The following is a 10,456-nucleotide window of genomic DNA, read 5'->3' as shown; positions in this document are numbered from 1 at the left end:
TTTCGAATGTCAAGAAATTCTTTCATGCTTTTACTGAATCCTTGCAGAAAAATAGAAGCGTTCCGTACCGCGTGGCTATTTTCTGTGGTAGCTACGAGCTACGGAGCGACAATCCGTCCCCTATGATGGTGTCAAGTGAGCATTTATGGATAAACATTCATGAAAACTGTTTGCAATAAAATTTTTGCTGAGTTTCCAGGCAGTTAGAGCAGTGGCTCCGCTGCCGCATGTTCAGCCACAACCACGATTATACAATGTCGGCAGCATACACATTGTCCTCAGTAATGTGAAGTTGAACTCATGGCGCAGGCAAAGCAAAGGGGAAGAGTTGGCCAGATAAGGAGTATGTAGCGTACCCCTTTCAGATACACTTTGTGCTCTACTACAGAGAAATAATCTGTAAATTTGTGCCCATATAATTGGAATCTAGTATTGTATTTCACAAAAAATAACGTGAATGGCTCAAAAATATTTTCGTAATTCATGCATGGTGCATACATCCACGCCCATGCCATTGCAGCCCTGTTCTTTAAAGTAATGTATATCGAAAATACGATTCCCTTTATCATCCGAAGCAGTTTCGCGCCGAGAAAAGAGCTTTGTGTGGAGCATTCCACCGCTTGGAAGACGACGAAAATGTTACTGCCCCAGACATCATTACCATAGTGGCCCCGAAAAAATTCGCAAAATGGATCCTTATTGCCTGTTTTTGAAAATACATTTTTTTTTCGTCATGAAATGGCGCTACCATTGTGGCCAACAAGGATTGTAAATGCAGCCGGATCACTGAATTTATAAAAAAGGCTTCTAGACGCTTGGAAAACATGTTTGACGCTCGACATTTGAGCACAGAACTGGAGACACTAAAGCGCAGAACTATAACACATCAAGTGGACCCGATGCATTGGCAATGATATGTCTGCGCCAAGACTCACCACGCAGTCTTTCTTCATGGTACGGCATACCCGTCTACAAATTGGGCTGCTATTCTCGCACATACGCGCGTCATATGTGGACCGGGGATAACCGGGGAGCCCAGCTTGTAGAGCAACGAAGCTGTCCACTACCAGACGACTGGCACGTCTTCGCCGATGAACTTTCGCGTCTATTATTGCTGCTGTCTTTCTACCAGTAAAACGGCGAGTTGAGCAAGTTGGTACATACTTGAGGAAAACAGCGCAGTAACTGGGACAAGAGAGACAAGTACCTGTCCCGTCTCTTTTCTTGTCCCTGCTGCATCGCTGTTTTCTTCAAGTACTTTCTACCAGCTCAGCCTTCCTGACAACGCTCTAATATCGAACGTTTTCACGCCGCGAAGGATGAACACATTTTAACTGCTACCACAGATCACTAGCTAACCAGTTCGTATACTGCCAGATTCCTCTCCTTGGATTCCGCTGTTTATCTGAGTACCTCTGCAAGCCACTATTCGCCGTACGTCCTTGGCTCTGGATATAAGCCAATGCCGTGTTTACAAACAAAGGGGTGCTCACGGCAGCCAGACACGCCTGGCACAGCTCTGCGCGCGCATCGCGAGCCAAGACAAGAGTGGGTGCCGCATCAGACATGCAAAGAAGTTCGTGAATTGCTGCATCGGGGTGGAGTATGAAATACCGCTCTCATGCGGGAAGGACTATGTGGGCCAAACAGGGCGGTGCATCAATGAAAGGGCAGGTGAGCACGCCCGGCTAGTGAAAGACGTAAGTGGTGCACACCTTTCTCAGCACTGCGCTGAGTGTTATGAATGCCCTCGAGCGGCAGAACATTTGCCACAGGCAAGATGTAAATACTGCAGAAAATGTCAACCACGGTTTCATGAGATAAAGATTTTAGGTAAAAGCAAAGACACAAGGGCAAGGGAACTATTGGAAGCATATCATATAAGGAAGGGAGGTTTATCTTGTGTTAGCAATACGTCGGTGAACCTCTAGAAATCGAAGATGGCGTATCTTGAACGGTTCTGTAGATAGTGTTCTGTGGAAACTGGTATCTCTCTGTACGTGTCCTGGTTTTCCTTATATTTACTGCGCTGTTATTGAATAAAGTTAGATGAAGGTTAGCGCTAGTCCTGTGTGGTCCTCTCTTGTGTTCGTCTTGGTTGCGCTACTGTTTTTTTTCTTACAACATGCACCATCTAGCCCAACAAAAAGTTCTAAAAATATTAATGCGCATAGAAATACATGGAAACAAAAGTATAGCAAGCATTTTCTGATTTCACAACACACAAATGAAGCCATCCCTTCGTGACGAAAAGCCAAGCCTAGTGAAATGGATCTCAAAGTATGAAGTATTATTTCGAAGTCGATTCATTTTTAAAACACCGCGGCTGGGTATACGAGGCGCTTGCGCAACCCATATAAATGCATGTAAGTAAAACTTTCCAAACTACATTTCTCGTTTGACAGAGCACCCATGGAAGCGGCCGTTTGTTAAAAGTTGGCGAGTATTTTGAAGAAAAGTGTACCAAAGCACGCTTCGTCATTTCTAACCTATCTTGTTAAAACGCCAGCATAAATGAAATTTGTGGGTATTTCCCCACAACGCTCTCTGAGTGTTTCCCCAGATCACGCAAGCGACTAGTGTATTCGGACGTTTCTGTCGAGCACGCAACAATCCCTCCCGAATGCTGCCGTTAAATGGGTGACAATGTTTACTTTGCAGGCTTTGCTTAAACAGCACGATAAATAAATCGAGCTCTGTAGCATGACTAAAGTGGCTGTTTGGGCTTAATAGTTAGTGATCATGATCAAACGAAGAAGTGGACAGGCAGTACGCTGAGTTCAAACGGTACAATTTTCCTTTTGAGATAGAAGGCGAGGATCCTGGTCTTGCAAGTGGAGATCGCGATAAGGCTCACTCAGATTATGGCGGCATCTTGCTTGCTCAGGGTAGATAAAAAAGAGCCCAATGTAGAAGAAATCTGATGAACTAAAGTGGCTGTTTGGGCTTGTTTGGACAAGCACAAACGAAGAAGTGGGAATTGAAAATTGTACCGGTTAAAGTCAGCGTTCGTCCTGTCCACTTCGCTTGTTCTTCTCTTTTCGCGCTGCATTCTATAACCATGATCACTGACCAACAAGCCACTTTAGTTCATCAGATTTCTTCTGCACTGGGCTCTTTTCTATGTACCCTTAGCAAGCAAGATGCCGCCATCACCTGCGTGAACCTTATCGCGATCTCTACTTGCAAGGCCAGGATCTTCTCCTTCTATCTCAAAAGGAAAATTGTACCGTTTGAAGTCAGCGTCCTGCCCGTCCACTTCTTCGTTTGCCCTTGTCTTTTCGCGCTGCATTCTTTAACCATGACTGTAGCAGCAGACCAACACATAACAGCGCAGTGGCGATAGCTATTGATACCAACCTAAAGGAATTAGCTAGCGCCTCAGTCAGGGATTGCACGGTAACCGAAGGGGAGGAGCTGACCGTTGCTCTAGCGGTGGTAGCCGGTTATCGAAGCAACACGTTCCTTACCATCCTTACCGACTCGAGAGAAGCATGCCGTAACTACATGAACAGCCGCATAGGTCGCGCCACGCTCCGGCTCCTCCAGAGCGCGACCCCACCGAAAGTCACACATAGCATTTACTGGCTGCCAGGACACACCGATATAGCAGGGAACGAACGCACCGACGAGATAGCTCGAGAATATACGAGCCGAGCTTCCTCCCAATCGGACGATCTACCCGACCGAGTCGGCCCTACGTACTCAGACATTCTCAACTACTACAAGGGACTACGGATCCGCTATCCGCCGCCTGATCGTGATCTAAATCAACAAGAGGCAGTCTACTGGCGAAGACTGCAGATAGGAACATTCCCAAACCTGCATATCCTTAGCAAGATTTACCCGACGCACTATCGGGACACTTGCCCGTGGTGTGGTAGCAAACCATCGCTGTACCACATCACGTGGGAGTGCAGTAAGAACGACAGCTTTCGTAAAGAACCGAGTGCGGAACAATGGGAGAGCCGGCTCTCCAGCGGCGACCTGGGTTGCCAACAAGGTCTGATCCAGCACGCCCAACGAGCAGCGAAGCTCAGCGGAGCCCTCGAATAGGGGCACCGACCCTGTGAGAAGGAAGAGGGACCTCTTCTCTCTCGTCTGCTACTAGCACAAGACCTTTCTAGAGCAATGAAAGTCTTTCCTATCCTATCCTAACGCTGTGAACACACCAATGTGGCGCTGGCGGACGCCGTAGCCGGAGGCGTCTAAGGGTATCGTCTGCGGCGCCGTCAACTACAGCGCGTGGTTCTCTTTCGTGTGTTTGCCATGGTGTTTGAGGCGTGCTTTTTCAAGTAATGCAGCCTAGGCTGTCCAGTTCAAACGATCGTATTCATGAGACAAACGTAGCGCACGCGACGGCCTATCCGACCGTACAAGAAAAGCTTACGCGATACGGGGAAACACGAAGCGGATAGAGCACCTTTTGAGGGTATGCTCATCTTCATGACCCAATTTTATAATGACTATTCAAAAGAGAGCTTGGAAATGAAGTTGAATACTTTTTCGCATTCTTCTTAAACCACTCACCAGCTGTTAACAAACAGCCGCTCCGTGTGTATTCATGGTCGAACAACAGCGCGAACTTAGACAGAGAACACAGAACAAGACAGGAGACACTTTCGCTGTTGTTCCACCAAGAATTCACACCAACTAGCCCAAATGTCTGCTCTGCTCCGTGTGTATACTGTTGGAAACGGCAAAAATATTTCAGAAATTTTTCCTCACATGTGTTTCAAAGGGCCGCGCCTCGGTTCATACCCCCCAGCCAGCAATCACCCTCACATAAACTTTCAAAAATGCATTGCCTTTTAAATGACGCTTCATAACTTCAGAATCTATTCCAGAACGAACTTTGCTTTTCTTCACAAAGGGACCTCATAGGCGCTCCGTGAAACCAGAAAACTGCTTTGAACACTTTTGCTTTCATGTATTCCTAAGGGCGTAAAGGCTAGCTTTCTTCCCTAGTTCTCTCCCCCCCCCCCCCCCCCCCCCCCCGTCCCCCCAGTCGTCCTAGTCAGCGACAGCAGTGCCGCCACATCTTGCTTACGTCACAGATCGGGGTCGATCAACTGAGTAAGGGCTCTTTTTTTTTTAAATGTTTCTTGGTTCTGCCATACATCTTAGATTGAATTCCATTATTCTGCGACCCTCTATTACAGACACGTGTACGTAGCCGATAGTAACTGCCTGGTTGGTAACTTCTACATAAAGCTACTGGCTTGTACAGTGATAAAATGTTCATTCACCCCAGAGCGCACCAAAGATTCACTATTTCGTTTATCTAAGTCAAAAGAAGTTTATTAAAACAGAGTACTATAAACTACTGAATATAAACATGCCGGAAAACTTTACACCGATGATAATGCCTAAACACTTCGCTCCAAATGGTTTCTTTCTGTACTACACATGTGGCATGAGGTGGCATGTTAATGATGAGGTTTCGATGCTGAATTTTGTTTATGCGTTTCAAGAAAAATAGTGCAACAAGTGTGAAAGATGAAGCGGGTATTGTTATTTTCTCAGGCGATACTGACCTTCCACTACGACTGCCGTCACAAATTTTTTTTGTAAATTGCAGATGGCATCCTATAGAAAATAAAAATGCTTACAGAGGAATAAAAAGCTGCTAATAAATGCGGAGTATATATACGTGGGCGCGGATGTTCCAGGTTACTGTTCGCCTCGATCTGTACACTCTTGGAAATTCCAAACGAAGACATGTTGGTGTTTTTGGTCGCTGCTTCTCTGCAACTTGCTGCGGCTGCTGGTACCGCGCCAAACATCACCGACCTCATTGAGGTAAAGGTATTTTCATCGCGCTGTACCCAGGAAGAAAAATTTCAGAGAAAGAGATTATGTTTTCAGAAGTTTGCCACGTTCAGCTCTCCTTGAGAACGTCATTTTTAGGATGCGTTTGCTGTGGCTCTGTGCCATTTCCTCTCACTGTAGAAAGGTCGGATGTAGTAATGTGTCTTCGACAAATAATTGAATTCATCAATTCTGTAACGGGGATTGATTTGCAGTCAAGATCGGACTGAGGCCTAGAGGACAAGGAGTGGGCCTTTCCAAGTGAAAACGGGGGAGGGGGTCGAAAGATCAGTGTTTGCTGCCGCTCTTTTACCTCCGAAGACTCTGAGTGCCTGACTGATGCCAGGCAGATTTTCATTGACCGATGACAGTGTTCTGCAGTGCACCCTAATCGCGCACCATATTATCGAGCTGAGATCATGAAATGCTTTGCAATGTGTCTAGTGTGCTATGCTAAGAAGGAAGACGGTGGGTTCTGGCAGCTCATGGTCGATAAATCCAGGGCAGAAATGACAAAAATTGAGGCCAATAGGAGACGACGCAAGCGATTCAAGGCATTTTCATTTCAAATTACCTGTCTGTTCTTGGCCGTTTCTTGGGCTTTAGTGAGCTATGGCTATGTCTTAGCGGAAAGATGCCCTATTACCGTCCGTGTCACCCCCTCTTGTATATAAGGAACGCTTAAAATTCCCAACCCTGCAAAAAGGAAAACATTCCTTTAAAACAACCCACAAACTTGCCTGCAGGGAGCAGGATTTCCACTTTTATGCCTTCTCAGGCAATGATCACTTTTTTGAAAACAAGTCTATTTCGGCAAGCTCAGTGTAATATTAGACTTACCACAATCAACTACGCATCTTACTGTAGTGTTCCCAGGCTTCAGCACTGCTGCCAACGATGTTTCCATCTTCCGATCCGTCTACGCTGTTGCGAGTTGTGCTCTTATTGTAGCATTTGTACGCATTATCGGTTGGTATCCCTTTGCACACATAGACGATATAATGGCACAGCAATACGATGTTTGGCTTCGGACGCATCCGTCGGGTATCCGTTTAACCTACGGCTGCTTCACGTGTGCAGTGAACGCCTTCGTAATTCACACATCGAATGGTTAGAGAAGGAATGTCGTCACACCTTGTGTGATAAATGATGCGTACTTTGTTACATGAGGCGAGCTTTCATCGCTGCGTACAGTGGCACCGCAACAAGTCTGCCATGACCAACAACCGAAGTGCGAAGATGGTCGCTGTTTTGTAACTGTTTCTGAAAATGAACATACTAGTTTGCTGCTCATGGAACAGAGCTGCCGTGCCCATAGAACAACCTCGAGGGGCTATGAGGACCCTATGACTGTCTTGCGCTATAATATCACTTAATGGAGTACCTTTGTTCCCTCGGCAAGGCACACAACACATATATCCGGGCAGCATGATATTCCCGCCACTGCGGAAACTTTCGGCGTGGAGCCCTTACTCTTCAGCGCTAGGTTCGTAGTCATTAGGAAGTACTCAGGAGTTGGTCAGCGTGGTCAATGTGTGTCATTTAGCTCTGCTCCATCTCAAGTTCGATCTTATAGACTCAAGATTCACCATTTTCTCCTCGTATGCATCAGGCAGCCGCTGGCACAAGATCCTTCTCCTTCTCATCGCATAATCGCTGCCTGTGAAAAATGTTTTGGAGCCATCCATAGCTCTCGCGAAACTTGTCACGTGATAAGCCTTGTACTCAAGCCCTCCTCAGAAATTACATTTGCCCCGTCCCCATTGAACAGCGTGACCTTGAAATGCTAGGTTGTTTAGAAGCTTTGCAGCTAGTGTCTGGAGATCAGGACACGAACCACACCCCTCTCGGGGCAGTGTACCTTGCGCTCCGTCAATGGTAATCCTGCACTGCCGTCTGCGGCACCGGAATGCTGCCTCAGAGAATGTTCCTTTTGGTGCGTTGTCATTCAGTTCGCATAGGACATGAGCTAGCTTAAGATATTGGACGGTTGTGAAGGAAAATAGCATTTTGTTTCTCGTGTGTCGCGTGGTGCATGAGAAAACCTTCAACAGAAGGGGAATGTTCCCTCAAGCCTTTGTATAGAGTGGACACGAGAACGGTATTGATAGTAATGCTTTTGTATCGCAACTCATTTCACTATTAACATAATTATGAGGCAGATTAATCAGGGAAAAACTTGTTTCATTTTCTAGTCTATGCAGGACCACGCATTCACCTTTGCGATCTTGTTGACTTCGCAAATTCGATGCCGAAAAGTCTCCCCTGAATTTATAATGATTTTTTAATGTTGGCGAAATATAGAGAATTCACAGAAACATTTAATTTACTTTTAATTTCAGGCAAAGCGCCAGAAGAAGTCAAGCGAGACAAAAATTCAGGGGGGCACTTTGTTGACCAAAAGTGCGGTGGGGCGAAAGCCTTAAGCACAGTGTTGCTGCTTGTATCACTTAAGATGTTAAGCTTCGCCTCTAAGAGCGGAACGCGACAGCGTCTTGCAACGCTGCCAGAGAGTCCATAGAACGCCACCGCCCGTTCGGTTCTACGCCTTGCTCGTCGATAAATTGGTTTTTGAGGAAAAGAAATTAAATGTCTGTCATATCTCGGTGGACACCTAAACCTCGCCGTAACGGGAAGGGAGGAAGATGGGAGTGAACGAAGACACCGTATTCACTAGACGCGCCTTTGTTCATTCCAAACCGTCGAGCTGGCATGGCGGAGTGGTTAGCATGCTGGTCTGGCACTCCGGAGACCGGGGTTCGATTCCGAAGCTCGTCCAATTTCCTACTCGGTTTTATTTATTTATCTGGTCTGACTAGAAAGGTTAATTAGGCTAATTGGTTAAGTAAGCAATTAAGTAAACTCAGTCCCACTTACTTGGCGCATCACTATACGACCCCTTTAATTGGTTGCATGGTTAGTAGCCAAAGTACAATTGGCCCCGTTTGAAATTCGCGCACTGTGACGTGACAACCGTTTCGACCAATTGAAAAGCGTGACATTTCTGTCGATAACTGCTGCTTACAACAATGAGGCATTAAAGGTTTCCACCTTAATATTGAGCTATGTGCGCACAGTCCTTGGCGGTCCTCTTAACAACAAAATTCACAGAGCATTCTAATTTGCTTTCAAGTGCTTATTATTTGCTAACATATGCTAAAAGGAAAAGTGAGTTTACTATACACCTTAAACGATTTTATTTGACCAAAATAACGCCAGTAACATTCCATTTACGCTTCCTGTTTAACAACTTAAGGCATACAGCTGGTGCACAAAACAATTTTAGTTTATTCACCGCATAATAGCTCAGTAACTAAGCAGCTCCAATTTATCTGTCACAGATCTTCGCTCGTGTTTAGTTTGAATGGTTTACAGGGGTGCTTAAACTTGCTTTGGTCTACTTTTTCCGTAAATCTTTTTACCTTCGATCAAAATCGATAAATTTTGCTCTAAAAAAACTGAAATGTCCTTACTGCAAAAGTTTCATTACCTATCCTGCAGGCATTGAACACAACTGAAAAAGTTTGGCTCATCCTCCGCAGCTATGACACTTACTGGCAAGAGCCTTCCCATCGCCACAACTGCGTATATGTTGAGCAAAATTCCCTGACAGAAGGTGCATACAACTTCACGCAGCACTACATAAGAGACGGAGAAAAGTGAGTATTTTCTGAGTTTTTCCGAACTAAGAAAAATCTTGAAGCAAGTGAAAGAAATATGCTAGTTACTCCCCAACATATCCAACTCAGCCTATGTGCACAAAGGAGTTCAAAAACAATGACCACCCTTATTAAAGCGAAAGCATTTCTAGGCTATGTCGGCGGGGTCGTGTCATCAAAACGTTTCTTTGTGACGTTCTAGGAAGAGGTAGCAGCAAATAAGTGCTTGTAATCGAAAGATCAAGACGTGATGATTACGCTGAAGAAAAAGTTAGGTCAATATGGTGATTAACTAATTAATTAAAGCCGAAATGAACTTTGACAGTATGGAATTTGTAGGCGTCACCATAGTGAAAGAGGAAAAAAACGCGTGCGGAAATTCGACAGTTCATGCACCAAAGAAACCAAAAACGAATGACAATAACTAAAAACGCTAAAACTAAAAAAATAGAAAATAACAATAATTAATTAATTAAAGCAAAAAACAAGAACCCGCCATATTTATTGAAGTTACAATACAGGCGAATGACGACAAAAAAGTGTGGGTAAGTTCGACAATTAATGCACAAATTAGCAAAAAATAATAATAATAACAAACAAAAACAATGACTAAAATAATTAACAAATAACTGAAAAAAGCAGAGCCGAAGACTACTGTGGAGGTATCAATGCTTCCGCATTCTCCCAATTCGGGTCGCCGCACTCATCTCTAGCGTTATTTACACTACCACGCAGAATGCATTCGGTGGCTCTCTTCCCAGAACAGCCATCATTCATCATCATCAAGGGCGTCCGCTGAATTTTTTGCAGGGGGGGGCCCATTGGTTGTTGGCGCCGGAGGGAGGGGGGGGGTATATTCGTAGCGAAAAGGCACTATTTGCGGAGTAAATTTATTTATTTATATATAAATAAAAAATAAGTAAAATACACACATGAAAGAAAATTACAAGCAGCAAATTAAAGCGCGGATTGTAGAGATACATTGG

This window comes from Amblyomma mixtum, chromosome 1, assembly GCF_055824585.1.
Source record: "Amblyomma mixtum isolate Tamu chromosome 1, ASM5582458v1, whole genome shotgun sequence".
NCBI lineage: Eukaryota > Metazoa > Arthropoda > Arachnida > Ixodida > Ixodidae > Amblyomma > Amblyomma mixtum.
Note: the sequence above shows the minus strand (reverse complement) of the source record.